Source organism: Pongo pygmaeus, chromosome 11, assembly GCF_028885625.2.
Source record: "Pongo pygmaeus isolate AG05252 chromosome 11, NHGRI_mPonPyg2-v2.0_pri, whole genome shotgun sequence".
Classification (NCBI taxonomy): domain Eukaryota; kingdom Metazoa; phylum Chordata; class Mammalia; order Primates; family Hominidae; genus Pongo; species Pongo pygmaeus.
Genome location: NC_072384.2, coordinates 76,833,557 through 76,855,665, shown reverse-complemented (window position 1 = coordinate 76,855,665; position 22,109 = coordinate 76,833,557). Strand labels below are relative to the sequence as shown.

The 22,109-nt window shown below is 42.1% G+C and overlaps 1 pseudogene; it reads right to left on the bottom strand.

Annotated features, from left to right (window-relative positions):
• Positions 1-3,449: 3,449 nt before the first annotated feature.
• On the bottom strand, positions 3,450-4,932 carry LOC129031526 (keratin, type II cytoskeletal 8-like; annotated as a pseudogene).
• Between the last annotated feature and the right edge of the window lie 17,177 nt (positions 4,933-22,109).

Genomic DNA, 22,109 nt, shown 5'->3' with positions numbered 1-22,109 from the left:
AGATTAGCAGCAGCAGCAGTGGCATTAGATTCTCATAGGAGGCTGAACCTTATTGTGAACTGCACATGCAAGGGACCTAGGCTGCATGCTCCTTATGAGAATCTAATGCCTGATGATTTGTCACTGTCTCCCATCACCCCCATATGGGACGATCTAGTTGTAGGAAAACAAGCTCAGGGCTCCCAATGATTCTACATTAAGGTGATTTATATAATTATTTCATTATATATTACAATATATAATAGAAATAAAGTACACAATAAATGTAGTGTGCTTGAATCATCCTGATAACCATCCCCCCACCCACTGTCCCAGTCCATGGAAAGATTGTCTTTTATGAAACCCATCGCTGGTGCCAAAATGATTGGGGACTGTTGGCCTAAGGAATGGAAAGGAATGAAACTTAGCTCTTTTCCTTCAGGTAATTGTAACAACATAATGTTTTGAAAACCATTCTTGTTAGTTTCTTTTTTGCTTTTCTCAGAAACCAATCTTTGCTCTAGTTGGCAGAGATGTTGATCAGGCTGGCAGAACTGGGATATGGAAAGGATACAAAAAGAAAATGTTACATGGTATTCAGCTTCCAAAAACAAAATAGTATTATGCATGTCAGTAGCCTTGCAAGCAAGCTGAGTTTTCCTTTTTTTTTTTCTTTTTTTTTTGAGGTCTCACCATGTTACCCAGGCTGCAGCCCATGTTGCCCAGGCTGCAGCCCAGTGGCCCAATCACAGCTCACTGCAGCCTTGACCTCCTGGGGTCAAGCTGCTCTCCCACCTCAGCCTCCTAAGTAGCTGGGACTACAGATGTGCACCACCACACCCAGCTAATTTTTTAAAATTATTATTTGCAGAGATGAGGTCTCACTATATTGCCCAGGCTGATCTTGGATTCCTGGGCTCAAGCAATCCTCCCTCCTCAGCCTCCCAAAGTGCTGGAATTATAGGCATGAGCCACCTCACCTGGCCACTAGCTGAGTTTTTATCTTAAGATATGATTTTTCTAAATTCCTTTTCACACTTTAATATATCACTTGCTGAATCAGGAGGGACCAGCTCAAAGTTTTGTGTTATTGAGAGGATATTCTTCTGTTTATGTTAGCAAAGCCACAAGTCTTGTTGATCAATGGTAGAAAGAGGCCTGACATGGTAGCTCATACCTGGAGTCTAAGCACTTTGGGAGGCCAAGGCAGGAGGATCACTTTAGCCCAGGAATTCGAGACCAGCCTGGGCAACATGATGAAATCCAATCTCTACAAAAAATACAAAAATTAGCTGGGTGTGGTGGTGCATGCCTGTAGTTCCAGCTACTCCAGAGGCTGAGGTGGGAGGATCCCTTGAGCCCAGGAGGTCAAGTTTGCAGCAAGCTGTTATGGCACCACCGCACTCCAGCCTGGGTGACAAAGCGAGACCCTGTCTCACACACACACACACACACACACACACACACACACACACACACACACACACGAGGGCAAATAGGCTAAGTTTGCCTGCAAGTAACAAAAATACTGCAGATAATAGTAGCCTCAAGGTAAGAGTTTGTTTCTTTGCCATATTCCAGAATTCATTAAAATAACTGAAGTCAGCTGGGCACGTTAAATTTGCCTGCAAGTAACACAAATACTACAGGATAGTAGTAGCCTCAAGGTACAAGTTTGTTTCTCTGCCATATTCCAGAATTCATTAAAGTAACTGAAGTTGGCCAGGCGCAGTGGCTCATACCTGTAATCCTAGCACTTTGGGAGGCCGAGGCGGGGGGGATCACCTGAGGTCAGGAGTTCGAGACCAGCCTGGCCAACATGGTGAAACCCTGTCTCTACTAAAAATACAAAAAATTAGCCAGGAGTGGTGGTGCACGCCTGTAATCCCAGCTACCTGGGAGGCTGAGGCAGGAGAATCACTGGAACCCGAGAGGCCGAGGCTGCAGTGAGCCGAGATTGTGCCACTGCACTCTAGCCTGGGTAACAGAGTGAGACTCTATCACACAAAAAAAAAAAAAAAGGAAAAAAAAAGAGTAGGTTAGGCTTTGAGTACATCAAGAGGCTGGGAAATGGGTTTTGCTAGCTAAGAAAGTAACAAAGACATCTTCTCTTTTCTATAACTGTGGCTAAGACTAGTCCTGTCCTGTCTTTGCCATAAACTATGTGGGAAATGGCTTTCCTTCAGAAAATGAGTCGCTGAAGAGAAGGGAGCCTGATGGCCATCTCTCTCCACGTGGCCTGAAGAGCCAGGAGGTAGGAATAAGGGGAGTCAAGCAAGGCCTTAACCAAACTCTAATATGCAAGCTGGCCCTGTTGCCTTGGGAAGAATGTGGCTCTGGTGAGTAGCAGCAGGTAGAGGTGTATAATCTGGGATATGTGCAGCTCTGATGCCTTCCATTTTAGAAAGGACTCTGCTTTGCTCTGGCCTTTAATTTATGCCACATAGGCACAGGGGCTACATAACATAGTGGTTTACAGCAAGGATTTGGGAACCAGACTGGCCAGATTTGAACTCCAGCACTATTCCTTGTTACCTCTGAAACTCGGGACAAGTAACTTAGTCACTATGTATCAAGGATTTGGGAACCAGACTGACCAGATTTGAACTCCAGCACTATTCCTTGATACCTCTGAAACTTGGGACAAGTAACTTAGTCACTACGTATGAAAAGAGATAATAATACTAGTACCTTCCTCATACTACAAGACTACAAGATGTGGTCAAGACCAGAAATATATAAGCACTGTAAAAACAATGTAAAACCAAATGAAAATTTTTCACTTGTATCTTCCAAAAATAAAAAAATAGCTATTTGGGATTCTTGTCTACTTTGTCCCTATAGTCCTATATATTGTTTCTCTTATGTCAGATTTCTAACTAGTGGTTCTATTTTGTTTTTTTACAAAATTTTAATAAGGTTTTTTTTTTTTTTTTTTTGGCAGAGCTAGCTGAGGTTTTATTTTGGACAAAAAAAAAAAAAAAAAAAAAAAAAAAGCCAGGCATGGTGGCTCGCGCCTGTAATCCCAGCACTTTGGGAGGTCAAGGCGGGTGGATCACGAGGTCAGGAGTTCAAGACCAGCCTGGCTAATATGTTGAAACCCCATCTCTACTAAAAATACAAAAATTAGCTGGGCGTGGTGGCGTGCGCCTGTACTCCCAGCTACTCGGGAGGCTGAGGCAGAAGAATCGCTTGAACCCAGGAGGCAGAGGTTGCAGTGAGCCGAGATCATGCCACTGCACTCCAGCCTGGGCGACAGAGCCAGACTCTGTCTCAAAAAAAAAAAAAAAAAATTGAATTGTTTTGTAGCTGGAGGCATGGGGCAAAGGGAGTCCCCTGCAGTGGGCTGAGGGTTAGGGCTGAGCCTCGGGTGGGTCTCCTGTTCCCTGTGCTCCCTTGCACAGTGGCCTCCCTCCCGGACTCTGGGGCAGCTGCAGGAGGGGCAGGCTGGGAGGGTCTGCCGCAGCTGTTCACTTGCGCAGGACGTCAGAGGACTCGGACACCAGCTTCCCATTGCGGGTCTCTATCTTCTTCACAACTATGGCCCTGGTGGAGCTGGTGTGGCTGAAGGAGCTGGAGCCCATGCCAGAGCCAAAGCTGGAGCCCAGGCCGTAGCTGAGGCCGGGGCTTGTGAGGCCCCCATAGGCCAAGCTCAGACTACCTGCATAGCTGCTGGTGGTCTTCGTATGGATACTCATGTTCTGCATCCGAGACTCCAACCGGCTCTCCTTGCACTCCAGCAGCTTCCTGTAGGTGGCGATCTCCATGTCCAGGGCCAGCTTGATGTTCATCAGCTCCTGGTACTCATGCAACTGCCATGCCATGTCCTGCTTGGCCCGCTGCAGGGCGGCCTCCAGCTCGGACAGCTTGGCGTTGGCATCCTTAATGGCCAGCTCCCCATGCTGCTCAGCATCTGTGACGGCGGCCTCTAGGGAAGCCTTCTGGCCTTTGAGACCCTCAATCTCAGCCTGGAGCCAGCTGATGTTCCGGTTCATCTCAGAGATCTCAGTCTTTGTATGCCGCAGGTCATCGCTGTGCTTCCCAGCCAGCATCTGCAGCTCCTCATACTTGATCTGGTACATGCTCTCGGCCTCAGCCTGGCTCTGGTTGGCAGTCTCCTCGTACTGTGCCTTGACCTCAGCGATGATGCTGTCCATGTCCAGGGAGCGGTTGTTGTCCATGGACAGCACCACAGATGTGTCAGAGATGTGGGAGTGCAGCTCCCGATCTCTTTATGACAGCTGCCTGAGGAAGTTGATTTCATCAGTCAGCCCTTCCAGGTGAGACTCCAGCTCTACCTTGTTCATGTAAGCTTCATCCACATCCTTCTTGATGAGGACAAGTTCATTCTCCATCTCTGTGTGCTTATTGATCTCATCCTCATACTTGTTCTTAAAGTCCTCCACCAGGTCCTGCATGTTGCCAAGCTCTGCCTCCAGCTTCAGCTTCTTCTGGCCCAGAGTCTCCATGCCGCCTAAGGTTGTTGATGTAGCTCTCGAACATGTCCATGTTGCTCCGAGCCATCTTCTGTTGCTGCAGGAGGCTCCACTTGGTCTCCAGCACCTTGTTCTGCTGCTCCAGGAACCGTACCTTGTCTATGAAGGAGGCAAAGTTGTTGTTGAGGGTCTTGGTCTGCTCTTTGTCTTGGGTGCACACGGCCTGGATAGTGGGGTTCACCTCCAGGTTAAGGGAGCTCAGCAGGCTCTGGTTGACTGTGATGGCATTGATGCCTCCCATGCTGCTGGCCCCACCATAGCCTCCACCCAGGCCACCCCAGAAGCTACTGTTGCCCACTCAGGAGAAGCTCGAGGAGCTGATGCGGGCACCAGGCCCACTCTTGTAGGAGCAGCTGCTAAAGGCCCGGGGGCTAGAGGTGGACACCTTATAGGACTTTTGGGTCACCCTGATGGACATGGTGGAGGCAGGAGTGGAAGCAGGCGGACTGAACCAGGTGGAGATTTCAGAAGAAGTGGAGAAGCTGCTTCTTATTAATAAGGTTCCTATAAGTATTAAATTAATTACAACACAATACATAGTAAAAAATCAAAGTTAGCCATTATATATTAATATTATTATATTAGGACCCATAGAACAAAATAGAGAAAATGGCTGAAAAAATGAAACTATAAGGAGTCTACTTAGGCTCAGAAAATAGATAGATGGTGATGACCTATAATCCTTTTAGAAGTTAATAGATGAATATATACGGCTGGCTTTCAGTTATCAGTTCATGCAATGGAAATAACCTTAAATCTATAGGAAATGACAGACACAAATGGGGCAAAGGCTGAGTTAATGAATTATTTTTACAGTTGAGCAATATTAAATCCAAACAATGTTACTCTATTGTTTATATGACAGATCTATGCTTTTGGTTAGTCCCTTGCAGCAATTATGAAAATCATAAAATTGCAAGTAAAAAGCAAAGTGCAATTCAGATTTTCTTGGGAGTAAACATATGTGACCAAAACAGGACCACTATATCAAAGAGAAACAATATAAAGGGTTGTAGGGACAGAATAGATAAAACTCTTAAGTGTCTTTTTGTTTTCCTTTTTTTTTTTTTTTTGAGATGGAGTCTCGCTCTGTTGCCCAGGCTGGAGTGCACTGGTGCAATTTCAGCTCACTGCAACCTCCACCTCCCAGGTTCAAGTGATTCTCTTGCCTCAGCCTCCCAAGTAGCAGAGATTACAGGCACCTGCCACCACGCCCGGATATGTTATTATTATTTTTGAAATGGAGTCTTGCTCTGCCGCACAGGCTGGAGTACAGTGGCATAATCTCAGCTCACTGCAACCTCCGCCTCCTAGATTCAAGAGATTCTCCTGTCTCAGCCTCCTGAGTAGCTGGGATTACAGGCACATGCCACCATGCCCAGCTAATTTTTATATTTTTAGTAGAGATGGGGTTTTGCCGTGTTGGCCAGGCTGGTCTCGAACTCCTGACCTCAGGTGTTCTGCTTGCCTCGGCCTCCTGAAGTGCTGGGATTACAGGCGTAAGCCACTGTGCCCAGCCTTTTTTTGTATTTTTAGTAGAGATGGGGTTTAACCATGTTGGCCAGGCTGGTCTCGAACTCCTGACCTCAAGTGATCTGCCTGCCCCAGCCTCCCAAAGTGCTGGGATTACAGGCATGAGCCACCGCACCCAGCTTGTTTTCCTTTTTGAAAAATACAGGCAAACAATCTTCATTTGGTAGGATTAACCGTGCTGAATTTACAATAACACATTTCTGGCCTTTTTACATCCTGTAGCTTATTTGTAGAGCATACTAACTAGCATATGTTGTGTGTTTACTTCAAGCTTATAATATCAACTGTGAATTTTGTTCAGTTCAATACTATCATAGTCTTTTAAAGATATAAAGATATATTATCTTAAACATTATTGGGTATACAAGTGAAGCCAGAGTAATTTCTTTCCAGTCCAAATTTCTTCAATTTTTTTTTTTTTTTTTTTTTTTTTGAGATGGAGTCTCACTCTATGGCCCAGGCTAGTGTGCAGTGGCATGATCTCAGCTCACTGAAATCTCCGCCTCCTGGTTCAAGCAATTCTCATGCGTCAACCTCCCAAGTAGGTGGAACTACAGGCACCCACCACCACACCTGGCTAATTTTTTTTTCCTTTTTTTTTCTCTTTTGAGACAGAGTCTCACACTGTCGCCCGGGCTAGAGTGGTGCAATGGCATGATCTCAGCTCACTGCAAGCTCTGCCTCCCAAGTTCACACCATTCCCCTGCCTCAGCCTCTCGAGTAGCTGGGATTATAGGTGCACACCACCATACCCAACTAATTTTTGCATTTTTAGTACAGATGGGGTTTCACTACGTTGGCCAGACTGGTCTCAGATTCCTGCCCTCATGATCCGCCCATCTTGGCCTCCTAAAGTGTTGGGATTACAGGTGTGAGCCACCGTGCCCGGCATTTTTTGTATTTTAGTAGAGACAGGGTTTCACCATGTTGGCCTGGCTAGCCTCGAACTCCTGAGCTCAGGCAGTCCTCCCGCCTTGGCCTCTCAAAGTGCTGGGATTAATTTTTATTATTTTAATTATCTACATGTTGTAACTGTATTCTACTATACTTTTTCCAGCAGATTATTTCTTGGTTAAATGTCCCTTAAATCAGATATGAACCATGTGAAAATAATCATTATAAATATTCTAATATGCAGTTATTTATTTTTTTAAAATATGGGTACATAGTAGGTGTACTGATTTAGATTTAAAGCAATTTTAGTTCTGGAAATATGTATTACTCTATTCATACTATTTTAAATTTGAACTTACCTTAAGCATTAACTGTTATTAGGTATAAGACAATTGCAAAAGCTGAAAATACTATTATTAAATAATGAAGCAATAAAAATGTTTTTTGTTGCGGGGAGAGGAGAAAGAAAGTTCAAATACACCTAGTCAGGGACCCAGGCATCCTAATAAAAAATCATTTAGCATCGAGTCTCTCAGAGTGTGCTCACATGTTCAGAACATTCAAAACACTTGATTCCATGTATCTGAGGGAGAGTTATCACACATTTTGATCCTCCAAATTGAAATAATATTTTATTTTTTTTGAGACAGAGTCTCACTCTGTTGCCCAGGCTGGAGTGGAGTGGCACAATCTTGGCTCACTGCAACCTCCATCTCCCCGGTTCAAGCAATTCTCCTGCCTCAGCCTCCTGAGTAGCTGGGACTACAGGTGCATGCCGCTATGCCTGGCTAATTTTTATATTTTTAGTAGAGACAGGATTTCACCATATTGGCCAGGCTGGTCTCGGACCCCTGACTTCAAGTGATCTACCCACCTCGGCCTCCCAAAGTGCTAGGATTACAGGCGTCAGCCACTGTGCCGGCCTCAAATGGAAACTTTGAGTTTTTTCTCCTTTTGGCTGACAAACGACTTTGATTTATCAGTTTTGAAATTACACATTCCTTAATCTAGAGCTAATAAGTAACAAACTGACCCTGTGGTATAACTGTTGAAATTAGGACTGTATCATATAACAGATATCATATTATCAGTTAATCTGAGTTAAGTTTCTAAAATTTAGAAAACTGACTCTCTTTCAATGAGTACTGCTATTTACCGAAGGGTAAAATAAGGTTACATGGTGTAGTTGATTGAGTGTGTTAGCACACCTCTAGCAGGTGGGTGCCTACTGCTGCACTGAATCAGAGCCTCCAATGCCCCTGGGTTTCCCATTTGCCTCTCATGAAGCATTTTAGGTTGATTAATTCCAGGATAGGCACTAATATCATTGTTCCCAGTAATCTAGCAACATAAAGCCTTGTAAACCAAGACCTTAGACATTTCCATGAAGTCTTTTCAAGTGCTGCTTTCTACTTGCTGGCTGTCATAGATCATTGCAGCTCTACAGGCAATCTTTGGAGTGTATTTCCAGCCATTTTAGTCTCAGCTCTTTTTTTTTTTTTTTTTTTTTTTTTTTAAGACTAGTGAAATACAATAGTGAGATGAGGGGAAAGAGTAGAACAATGAGGTTGACCTGTAACTGACTGTGACCCATCAATTGAGATAACTCACTTCCTTCGGACCAGCCTCAGCTCTTTTTGTGAGTAAGGAATAGAAATCTACCCACATGAGTTCAAATAAAGGATATGGGGATATACAATAATTTTGGTAATTAAAATCAAATATTGTCAGCCTTCATGAGAAATAAGGCTGTACACTGTAGCTGTCAGGGACCAAGAAATCTGTATTCTCCCTTTTTTTGTCTTCCTGGGGCCAACTGGTGTCTCCTTTTCCTTTCTCTTAGCACATTTACTCCATTTCCTCTTTCATTTAGTTGGCAGATTGATGCATTGTTTTTAAAATGGCAAACAGACTGCAAGTCTTTGTGACCCTTTAGCATAACTACCTTCAGGCTTTAGGTGTCTGTTTAAAATCTTGAGAAAGAGGGAGAGCGGGAGAAGGAGACTGGGAGAGTGGAGGAAGAGGGAGAGAATATGATTTCATGTGGGAAAGCCAGTAACGGACTTTGTTTTACTTCAAGTATCTATCTTTGATTCAGTCAACCTTGGTTGTAGGGCTGTTAAATGTTAAAGACCAATCTTGTTCATCAACAACAAAGAAATGAAAGATAAAAAACAATCATTACATTTTTACACTCCCTGATATTTTCTCTTACAAGGTTAGCTGGATTTTATGATTTTCAGTTGGCAAGAGCTTAAAATAAACAATTTGGCGGAGCAATATTGCAATGTGGATGGAGTTGAGAAATAGACTATCACTTTCTCATACTATGTACCTGTTTCTATGTGTATCTTTTTCTTTATTTTCACTAAATCAAATATAAGCACTGAATTTCTAATTATAGTCCTAGATCTGCTAAAGAGGCATTTGATAAACTGAAACTTTTGAAAATATTTAGAACTTTCAAAAGGATCAAAACCTCATTAGTGGTGATGAGAGTGTTTTAAAGCTCATAGGGACTTTATAGCTTCATTTAGTTCAATTCCATAATTTTACAGATAAATGAAGAACAGACAAGGGAAGTAAGTGATGCAAGGCCACACAGCTCACTGGAGATGGAGCTGGACTCCACTTTCTGTCATTATGTTTCTTAATTCACTGTCATTATGCTTCTAATTAAAAAATACTACTTAGCAAACAATTCACATTAACAGAAGGGATAATTAAAATCTAATAAAGTTATTAAAGGTTTTTCTCTCTTGATATGTGATCATTTTAACAAATTAGTACTAGATTGACATGTAACCTTGAGTGTGTTGCTTATTCTCTAGGGATCTCCAGTTCTTTTGGTTTACTATAATTCCCTTTACAATAATGAAGTTCCATGCCTGATTGGATTACCAGAAAGGATTCTACCCCTCAGGCATTTCAATTAGTTCATTGTTGCTGTGATTATATTTTTCTCCTCTCTATATATTATTTATGAAATTTTATTATAATAGAATTTAAAATATTAGACCTCGAGGAAACCTTAGGAATTACATAGTCCAGAACTCGCTCATTAACTTATACCATATTTTATTTTATTCTTCTAATTATTGATAAACTATGGAGGTGGCAAAAAGGAATAAAAAGAATCTGGGACTATGAATATGAAGCACTTTCTGGATGACTACTTTTGACCTCTGAAGAGAAAATGAAACTCAAATGAGGCCTCATCTTTGTCAATGAAGCCTTATTTACTTACACCATAATTATTTCTTGACTATTTTTACAGAATAGATTTTTGTTTTAACTTGCATTAACTGAATCATAATATTCACAGATATAAAATAAGAAAGTGGCCATGTTTATGGTTTTTATTGCAGGAAATAAAACCAAGTTCTAGGTCATTCTCCTATACTGATAATTAGTAGAGCATAAAATATACATAGACATTAAATATGTCATTGATGTTAAGGTTTTTCTACAAGAGAAAGTCTCTTGTAGAAAATCTCATAGAAAGATCTTAAGTTTTATGATACATTTTGAAGATTATCTATAATATATTCATTAAATATTTACAGTGCTCTCATGAACAAAGCACCATCTCCAATATAAGGAATAGGTGTTCTGAAGTCCTCAAGCCTAAAGTTCTTTGTCAAACATTTAGGTTTTGTTTATGTTTTAGTGATGACACACCTTTAAGAACTGAAAGGAGCTTTACAGCATAATGATGGAAAGGACAGAAATTAGGCTACTTTTACTTGCCAAGAACATCACATTCTAGCCAATACATTTTTTTACATGATAGTGTGAGCCAAGTCCCAGGTGTCATTAAAGTATCGCTTAATGTGTGGAGCAAAGATTGTTTCTAAAAATTGTTCAAAGAGCCAAATTCCTAAATAGTAAAATATTTTAAAAGTATATATAAAAGTAGATATCTAAAATTTAAAAAATTTCTTCTCATTCCTTTGAAAACCTATTTCTATTTCTCAGGTAAGAACAGCGCAGCCTTCTTCCCATTCCTGGCTCTCTTGTCAATTCCAGTATTAGATTCTGTGCTATTTCCTGTGCTGTGAGTTTGAATTTCTAAGCAACAAAGATGAACAAGGTAGGACAGTGTGTCTTCCCATTTTCATCTATATTTAAAAGGTAGGAAGTGAGACCGCGTGCAGTGGCTCATGCCTGTAATCCCAGCACTTTGGGAGGCCGAGGTAGGTGGATCACCTGAGGTCAGGAATTTGAGACCAGCCTGGCCAACATGGCGAAACCGAGTCTCTACTAAAAATACAAAAAATTAGCTGGGCGTGGTGGCAGGCGCCTGTAATCCCAACTACTCAGAAGGCTGAGGCAGGAGAATCGCTTGAACCTAGGAGGCAGAGGTTGCAGTGAGCCAAGATCGTGCCATTGCACTCCAGACTGGGTGACAAGAGTGAAACTCTGTCTCAAAATAAGTAAGTAAATAAATGAATAAATAAATAAAGTAATCCCAGCACTTTGGGAGGCCGAGGCAGGTGGATCACGAGGTCAGGAGTTCACGACTAGCCTGGCCAACATGGTGAAACCCTGTCTCTACTGAAAATACAAAAATTAGGCCGGGTGCAGTGGCTCACGCCTGTAATCCCAGCACTTTGGGAGGTCGAGGCGGGTGGATCACGAGGTCAGGAGATCGAGACCATCCTGGCTAACATGGTGAAACCCCATCTCTACTAAAAAATAGAAAAAATTAGCCAGGCGTGGTGGCAGGCACCTGTAGTCCCAACTACTCGGGAGGCTGAGGCAGGAGAATGGTGTGAACCCGGGAGGCGGAGCTTGCAGTGAGCCAAGATGATGCCACTGCACTCCAGCTACAGAGCGAGACTCTGTCTCAAAAAAAGAAGGTAAGAGGTGGTGTGGAAACTTAGATTAAGAGCCCACTAGCTGCCAGAAATGTTTACATACATTGTTTCAATTAATTACTTTATAGACCACAGGTAGGCTTATTATCTCCACTAAGAGACCAGTACACTCTGGGTAAGAGAAGCTAAGTAATTTGCCTAAGATCATGTGGCTAATAAAAGACTGGAAGAGAATGCTGGGTCTGACCAGAGACAGAGATTGTGGGAGATAAACATCTTACTCTGTAAGCAACTAACCTGTAGTGTTTTTTATTTATTTATTACTGATACATGTTAATTATTCATATTTATGAAGTACAATGTGATGTTTTGATCCATGTATATCTTGTATAATGATCAAATTAGGGTACTTAGATATTTTTTACCTTAAACATTTACCATTTTTTTGTGATGAGAGCATTCAAAAACCTCTCTTCTAGCTATCCTCAAACATACATTATTGTTAATGCTAGTCTCCCTACTATGCAATAGAATACCAGAACTTATTCCTCATATCTAACTGCAGCTTTGTACCTGTTGACCAATCTCTTCCCCTTCTGGCCTTGTCTGTCTTCTTCTTTTTCTTCTTCTTTTTTTATGGAGAGATGGGGTCTTACTATGTTGCCCAGGCTGGAGTACAGTGATGTGATCATAGCTCACTGCAGCCTTGAACTCCTGGGCTCAGGGATCCTCTTACCTCAGCCTCAGCTGGGACTATAAGTGCCTGCCACCACACCTGGTCTCCTTTTATTTTCTATTTAATTTTTAGTAAAATTCTCCAAATGGAGTTGCCACTGCTTAAGATGGCAATGCTGGGCACCTGTAGAAGAGCTGCTTTCTCTTCTGGTGACCTTGAATAAGTCTTATAGGTTTATTATTGTGCCCTTTTCCTGTTTGGTTCTTTCAATTAATGGACAATTCTTTTAAGACTCAGAACTGAAAGCCAGACGCCATGGCTCGTGCCTGTAATCACACCACTTCGGGAGGCTGAGGTGGGTGGATTTCCTAAGCTCAGGAGTTTGAGACCAGCCTGGGCAACATGGCGAAATCCTGTCTCTACTAAAAATACAAAAAATTAGCTGGGCGTGGTGGTGAGCGCCTGTAATCCCAGTTACTTTGGAGGCTGAGGCATGAGAATTGCTTGAACCTGGGAAGCAGAGGTTGCAGTGAGCAGAGATCATGCCACTGCACTCCAGCCTGGGCAACAGGGCAAGACTGTGTCTCAAAAAAAAAAAAAAAAAAATTGGCCGGGTGCGGTGGCTCACAACTGTAATCCCAGCACTTTAGGAGGCCGAGACCGGTGGATCACGAGGTCAGGAGATCAAGACCATCCTGGCTAACACAGTGAAACCCCGCCTCTACTAAAAATACAAAAAATTAGCCGGGCATGGTGGCGGGCGCCTGTAGTCCCAGCTACTCGGGAGGCTGAGGCAGGAGAATGGCATGAACCCAGGAGGCAGAGCTTGCAGTGAGCCGAGATCGTGCCACTGCACTCCAGCCTGGGCGACAGAGTGAGACTCCGTCTCAAAAAAAAAGACTCAGAACTGGCTTTCAGCAAAGATTTTTTTTTCTTTCCAAATTGGTGTGAAATAAGCTGGGCACGGTGGTTCACGCCTGTAATCCCAGCACTTTGGGAGGCCGAGGCAGGCAGATCCCCTGAGGTCGGGAGTTTGAGAACAGCCTGACCAACAGGGAGAAACTCCGTCTCTACTAAAAATACAAAATTAGCCGGGCATGGTGGCGCATGCCTGTAATCCCAGCTACTCAGGAGGCTGAGGCAGGAGAATCACGTGAACCCAGGATGCGGAGGTTGCGGTGAGCCAAGATCACACCATTGCACTCCAGCCTGGGCAAGAAGAGTGAAACTCCGAAAAAAAAAAAATGGTGTGAAATTTAGATGTTAATTGTGTTTTGTTCATCTAGTTAGATGTGTGAGTTAAGGAGTATAAAATAAGCCACTAGCTACTTTCTCACAAGATACAAGATACAGATTGAAGAGCAAAATAGCATCAGTTGTAGTCAAAATAATATATCATGTCATGATGTCAGAAGAATACATTATGTTATTTCCAAGGGCTCGCCTCAGAAATTAGATTGGGAGATTGGCTAAATCCTCAGATCCTACCTGTCCCTCCACAAGAAAAGCTAAGCAGGTATCTTACAATACACAATTTAAGGTGAAGCCATAATGATTATCTAGTTATCTCTCACTGTACAATTCGTAACATCTTTTTTTTTTTTTTTCGAGACAGAGTCCCACTCTGTCACCCAGGCTAGAGTACAGTGGCGCAATCTTGGCTTACTGCAACCTCCACCTCCCAAGTTCAAGCAGTTCTCTGCCTCAGCCTCCCAAGTAGCTGGGATTACAGGCGCCTGCCACCATGCCTGGCTAATTTTTGTATTTTTGTTAGTGACAGGGTTTCACCATCTTGGCCAGGCTGGTTCGAACTCCTGACTTCATGATCTACCCGCCTCAGCCTCCCAAAGTGCTGGAATTATAGGCATGAGTCACAGTGCTTGGCCAATTTCTAACATCTTTACACCATTCGATTTTATCTTTTCTCTGCTCAAAATAAGCACTGCAGTATAAACTGTTGAATGTCAATAATCAATTCCTTGGCAAGATTACATGATAGAATAACAAAAATTGCTCTACAACAAACAAAACCTTTGATCTCTCATAAGAGATATATGCAGCCACTCACTTCCAAACATCAGTATGTCATCAGCAAACAACAAGCAATACTGACAATGTCCTTAGAAACTCATGGAAAGGCCTCTAGGCCTAAACAGAGTATAGTCAGTCCATTGCCCTCAACTGCCTACAGCAAGATATGCAATTCTGTGATTTTTATTAGGATAATCCCCTTGTAGACATTGTCGTGGCTTTTTGGCACTCCCGAATTCTTTGCCCAATGTGGAACACGCATCAGAACCTTCAGTATCCCTTCCCAATATCTGTCCTTCCTAAGGTGTACCCCTCCCATTATATGTGCGCCCCTTAGACAGATGTGCTGGAGTGTCCTCACAAATATTTGAGAGGCCCCTTCTGGTGTGTGGGTGAGCAGGAGGTCAAAAGAGAAGGTGGAGCCAGCCTGTAGGCAGTGGCTTCCTTTCGTCTTCATGCCCCAGGTCCTGTAAATATTACCTGTTTCCCTGGATGGAACTGGAGCGGGCTTACTCCACCCCACAAGGGGCTAGGCCTAGAATAGAAAGTTGTCACTGCATAGAGAAACTGAAATGTGTTGTTCTTTTTTAGGGTTCATGTAAGGATCAATTTGCCCCTAGCCTACTTCCTTGTGGAAGCTGCATATTTGAATCTTCTGGTAAATTTATATGATTGCCATAGAATAAATTTTTATTTAAACCATATTTATATATCGTGTCTTACATAGAATTTAGAAAAGCTATTTCCAACTGTTACCCTTATATGATATAGATGGACAGACTGAATGTCTCTCTATCTCAGACATACTATAATCTAATTCCATTTTAGTGAGCAAAGATTCTTGTTATATGCACACAGAATGAAAGCTGGGGTGTTCCATTTGATTACTATAATTAACGTATCACACTGCTTTTGAGAATTCAAGGAAAGCACTCTCCTCAGAGAAAATGAGAGATGGCCTTTCTGTTCTCCAAACTTTATGACAGGCATATATTTATCAGAGACATCATCTACATTTCCTGAGATTCCCTCTGCCTTCACAGGACTAGCTGCTGTCTCAGCCATGCACTCAGCTATCTGACCACTTTGGGACCTGCATGGTTTTGCTGTGAGGGGCTGACCAGTTGCTTATCCAGGATGTTGGCCCTTCTTGGCTACTGCCGTGCCAGTCAGGCATTTCGAGTTTCTGGCTCCTTTCATCACTTGAGACTTGGATGAAACACCACACTAGAGAGCATGGTATCTGGCTTCCCAACTGACCGCTGAGGGATCCGGATGATGCAATGCAGAAAGCTGGGTGTTAACCACACTTGGGATGAACTTTGGACTATAGAAGTAGGAGATGCTGGGAGTGTGACAGATCAATTACCCCACTTCCTCCTCATTGACTGACTGCCTTCTCGTTAGCAGTTTTTTCATGTAGCCTACCCATGCATTGCTTCCCATTCTTTCCTGCCACGTCTCCCTTTTTCTCACTCTCACATTCCCAGGCTTACCCCTAAACAAATAAGTAGTAGCACCCAATCTCCCTCAGAATTTGTTTTCTAGTAAACTGGGCAAAAAGGCTCACTATATGAATTGAGAAAGATAAAATTCTGAGACTGTAAGGTACAAACTCAAGTAGCCTTAGGAATAACTGATAAAGGCCTATTTTTAAATCAGGATCTTCAAGTGGCATGTATAATAATAATTGTTTCAACATTATTTTGGAGGCACTATAGTGCTTGGATATAAATTTCATTTCTTTTCCCTTTGACTTCTAAGACTTTCCCGTATATCATAATTAATCAATTATAGGTGCAGCACTATGCAAAGCCTTGAAAACACTAAAAGGGGTTATGACATTTTCTCTGTCCCCTGTCCTCATAATATAGTTATTAGAGGGAGACCACATACAAGTAATGACTTGCATGGTTTACATTAAATTGCTGTGCTGCAGAGAAATGGGGAAATAAATGAAGGTCTCAAGTATCTATGAAGACTTCATGATGAAGATGAAACTTTCAAAGGGAGTTTTAAAGGATGAATAATACCTGAATTGGTAGAGGGGAAACAGAAAGGTGCTCCTGGTGAGTTTCAAGTCCAAGTGAAGATGTGGAGATGAAATTGCATATGGTACTAGTGATGGACTCACTATTTCTGGATTCTTCATAACAGCATCCCACAGGGCTGCAGATCCTCTAAATCTCATTTATAGAGCCTAGGTTAATCTATATGGTACAAAGAAGATTCATAATCTGATCACTTTCTTTTTCTTTCTTTCTTTTTTTTTTTTTTTTTCAGACAGAGTCTTACTCTGTCACCCAGGCTGCAGTGCCGTGGCACAATCTCAGCTCATTGCAACCTCAGCCTCCTGGTTTCAAGTGATTCTCCTGCCTCAGCCTCCTAAGTAGCTGAGATTACAGGCACATGCCACCAGTCCTGGCTAATTTTTTGTATTTTTAGTAGAGATGGGGTTTCACCATGTTGGTCAGGCTGATTTCAAACGCCTGACCTCAGGTGATCTGCCTGCCTCGGCTTCCCAAAGTGTTGGGATTACAGGCATGAGCCACGGCTCCCAGCCACAATCTGATCATTTTCTTAAAACAGCAACAATGTTCCAGTATATAATCTGTGAAGTTTTGTTGGTCTGTGATTTGGTTTGGCTGTGTCCCCACCCAAGTCTCATCTTGAATTCCCACTTGTTGTGGGAGAGACCCTGTGGGAGGTAATTGAATCATGGGGGCAGGTTTTTCCCATGCTGTTCTCATGATAGTGAATAAGTCTCACGAGATCTGATGGTTTTAGAAAGGGAAGCTTCCCTGCACAAGCTCTCCTATCTGCTGCTATGTGAGACATGCCTTTCACCTCTCATCATGATTGTGAGGCCTCCCCAGCCACATGGAACTGTAAGTCCATTAAACCTCTTTCTTTTGTAAATTGCCCAATCTCGGGTATGTCCTTATTAGCAGGGTGAAAACAGACTAATACAGTTTGGGAGTAAAATTAGAGAATTTAATTTTGGCCGGGCATGATGGCTCACACCTGTAATCCCAGCACTTTGAGAGGTCGAGGTGGGCAGAATGCGTGAGTTTAGGAGTTTGAGACAAGCCTGGGCAACATGGCGAAGCCCTGTCTCCACAAAAAATACAAAAATTAGCTGGTTTTGTTCCTGCATGCTTGTAGTCCCAGTCACTCAGGATGCTGAGGTGGGAGGGTTGCTTGAGGCGGGGAGGTTGAGGCTGCAGTGAGCCGAGATTGTTTAACTGCACTCCAGTCTGAATGACAAAGCGAGACCCCGTCTCAAAAAACTTTTTTTAAAATTTTATTTGAGGACAGCTTATTTGAGAACTCCCAATTCAGCATAAAAAGTTTTACTTGGCCAGGTGCAGTGACTCATGCCTGTAATCCCAGCGCTTTGGAAACCCGAGGCGGGCGGATCTTGAGGTCAGGAGATCGAGACCATGCTGGCTAACACGGTGAAACTCCATCTCTACTAAAAATACAAAAAATTGTCCGGGCGTGATGGCGGGCGACTGTAGTCTCAGCTACACAGGAGGCTGAGGCAGGAGAATGGTGTGAACCCGGGAGGTGGAGCTTGCAGTAAGCCGAGATGGCGCCACTGCACTCCAGCCTGGGCGACAGAGTGAGACTCTGTCTCAAAAAAATAAAAAAGTTTTACTTGAATTTAAATCATTGATTTCAGTACAATTGCAAAACTTAAAAGAGCAATTTATGAAGGGAAGGAAAATAGAACACTTAAAAAAAATTCCTAAAGATCCCATGAAAAACTGTTATTGTTAAGAGGGTAGATTGTGTTCCCAGACTATCAGCTACAAATTTCTCCTCTCTTTTCCTGAATGCAACTAAAATTTCAAAAAGTCAGTATATGAGGTATGTACTGGATAGAAGAATTTGCCTCAGTATACTCTGAGAAAAAAAGCTGGGAAGGGAGTGGACAGGAGAAGGAATATAGGTGATAGGTAATAGAGGTTCATTAGTCTCTTTCTTTTGTACATACTTGAATTTCTTATAATATAAAATTCTTATAAAATCCTACATTGTTTCTGTAGATGACAACTGATAAATCAGGTCTAAAGTTTCTGATTTTGGCTGGGTACAGTGGCACATGACTGTAATCCTAGTACTTTGGGAAGTTGAGGAAGGCAGATGGCTTGAGTCCAGGAATTCAAGACCATCCTGGGCAATAAGGCAGACCCCATCTCTACAAAAAATACAAGAAATTAGCTCCACATGGTGGCAAGTGCCTGTAGTCCCAGATACTCCACAGGCTGAGTTGGGAGGATCACTTGAGTCCAGGAGGTCAAGGCTACAGTTTGCTGACATCGTGCCACTGCATTCCCACCTGGACAAGACAGAGAGACCCTGTCTCAAAAAAACCCAAAAAATAAATAAATAAATAAATAAATCTGTTTTCATCAAGAAGTTTATAAATATACATTAATCATTTCATTTTGGCTATACATGCCCCATTATTGGGGGTGGGGAGTGGGATAGGGATAGATTTGGCAGGAGGACTGATGGGGGCAGAGTCGTTAGATGTACGGAAAAATAAGAAACAGAAGCTTTCAGAGAGAGAGTTTACAGGAGTCAACCACTGATTGCATAAAGAGAGGTAAGAGTTGAAGTTTCTGCAACTGAGTGGATAATGGCACCATTAACAGATGAGAATGTAGGAATAAGAAGATGTCCTTCCTTTAAATGGGTTTGTGTGCAGTCTTCCCATGGACAGCCTCAGAAAGACTCAGGGACCCCTGGCTAACATCATGTTGCTGAGGAAACATTGTTAACTTTTTCGGATTAAGAAACATTTCATTTACATATAATCACAAAAACAAAAATTAAAACTACTAAACCTTGATCGCATTGGTATCTGGCAACAGGGTACTTTACAACCAGTTATTATCATTTCCTCCCAACTCAGTCATAATTGCTGTCCTTGTTGTGGATTGAGTAATTTGACCAATGCTAGCGGCTAAACACAGGCAAAGTCCAAGTTAAAACTCTGCATGTTTATTCCTTATCGCATTTACTTTATCTGTCAAAAAATATCCACAGCTGTTACAAAATAATAAAATATCCATGACAGCAGTATATTCTTGCACATAGTGTTTCTCAGCTAAGCTCCATGTGACAGAGATCAGCTGTCCCTACCCCTCCCATGTATCTTCATGGAGTTTTTCCAGTAACAGAATGTCCATCTCTGCTTATTTCCCTTCAGTTCACTAGTCCATCATCTTGCAGGTTAAATGAAGGAATTTCAGTAGATTATTTTTATGTATCTTTATATGTATGGTGGCTTCCTCTCCATTTTCAGGACAAATTGCCAGCACTAACCAGGCACCTTTTCTGCCTTCCTTACAGAGAAAGATTTTTGTGAATATTTGCTTTGTTATTACTAGGTAAAATAGAAAATTTTACTTTTCTGGTTGATTTGGCTCATTTTAGTCTTTACTGGGTTTTTCATAAGTTACTTTACTGCTGCCCTAAAGAGGTCACTCCTAAAATAAAGATAGTTCTTTTGTTTTCCCCACTTTGGCAGTTGTTTAGCCTTAGGTCCTTCTCCTGACACCTCTGGTTAAGGGTCCAATTAAAGCTAAGGAAGTTTAGATTCTTTTGAGGTTGTGGACAATTCTGGCTTTGAGATCTTATCTGATTGGTCACATGAAAGAAGATAATGAGAGAGAGATGCCTGGGAACCTGAATTAGGCTCCTGATTGATCTAGTGTCATGGGAAAGAGAGAGAGGAGCATGATCTTTAACCACACAGTGAATCTGCTTGACAGCAAACTGGGCCTAATTCAATGTCTCTGGCTTAGACCAATCATCAACATTTTTCTTTGGGGGTTAGGTTGGGCACAGGCAAGAAATGAAATTAGGAGAAAGAAGCAGAGACCCTCAACTCACCTACACCTAAGGAAACAGAATGCAAGATGGTTTTGGTGAGGGTGGAAGCCTCTAGGTGACAGTATCAGGGATAAAGTTGGAATGACAAACCTGGGTAGGGCAATTCCTGAACATCAAGAAGAAGCTTGGGGAAAGGGGGCTCTGGTGGAAACGGGTGCTAAAGGGAAAAATGGGGGTACCAAAGACAAGCGTTCCTAGGATCTTACCTAGGGCAGGTCCTAAAACAATCATTAGCTTTGGCATAAATAATACATACCAATGTAAGATATGCATTACTCCACTGACATTTTGAGTTACTATAAAATTTAATTATAAAATAATCAGGAAGCAAAACAGAACAAATGAAGTTACATTTTATTCTATTTGATGCCTTAACTTTTTCTTTTTAGTGAGCCAGGATACTGGGATGTTTGAGGATAAACTTTTAAAGGAGAAATGTAAATGATCTGTGGGATAAAAGAGCAATTTTGTACATGATCTACTGTAAGGTATGGATCAATCAAACAAGTATTTATTGAGTTCCTTCTCTGAGTTAACAAGGTGGGTATATGGATCAGACTTCACAGCAATTCTTGCCGCAATAATAATTCTGAGTGAATGATCAAATTTTTTTGGAAATGCTCACAAATCATCTGTTTAACTAATTGTGCTGTTGACCTTTGCCCAGAATTTGTATAAAAATCATAGATCTTTAGCATTGATTACCCTTAAATTTTTTTCTCTTCACACTTTCCTGGTTTTAATCTGTCTTTCTAAAGATCTGATTTTCCTTTTTTCTGTTTTTTTTGAGACGGAGTCTCTTGCACTTGTCATCCAGGCTGGAGTTCAGTGTTGCGATCTCAGCTCACTGCAAGCTCCGCCTCCCGGGTTCACGCCATTCTCCTGCCTCAGCCTCCCAAGTAGCTGGGACTACAGGTGCCTGCCACCATGCCCGGCTAATTTTTTGTGTTTTTTAGTAGAGATGGAGTTTCGCTGTGTTAGCCAGGATGGTCTCGATCTCCTGACCTTGTGATCCGACTGCCTCAGCCTCCCAAAGTGCCGGTATTACAGGCATGAGCCACCACACCCAGTCTCTAAAGATCTGATTTTCAAGCAATTGACGATTTCTTCTTTTTTCTGACTTGGAAATTTTCTGATTTCCTTATTTAAATTCAGGAAAATTAGATTTATTACAAAACATATAATTTTGGAAGTAGAATAATATCTTTTGGCAAGTTAAGACTTTAATTTTGAACTTGGCTAACCTATGAATCAATAACAATATCATCTTAACAAATACATGATTCTCCATCCTTTAAAACAACTTAGTGTTATATTTTAAGTCCTTTGCACAGCTTCATAGATATGTAAGTTGTTTGTTCCATAGCCTATATTTTGAGAACTGTCTCTCCCTTGCTCTGAGTGATTATGGTTGGCCAGTCATGGTACCCTACTCTTTTGGAAACAGAGATTGATCTAAGAATGAGCTTGTGACCATGGACAGGGCCAACCATGTTTTCGGCAGCTGATACAGATGTTCAAAGAGGGACCCTATAAGAGCTCTGTGAACTACAGGGGCCACATTTCCCATCATACGCAGAAAACCTGCCTGAGAATAAAGCTAATAAGGAAAGCATGTGGGAAGGGAAGCGAGAGAGAGAGAGAGAGAGTGAGTGAGATAGAGAGAGAGAGAGAAAGTATTCCTGAGGACATCATTTGAGCATCTGGAAAGAGCTATGCTGAAGCCAGCTTGGAAACTGGAATTTTATTTTATTATTATTTTTTTGAAACAGG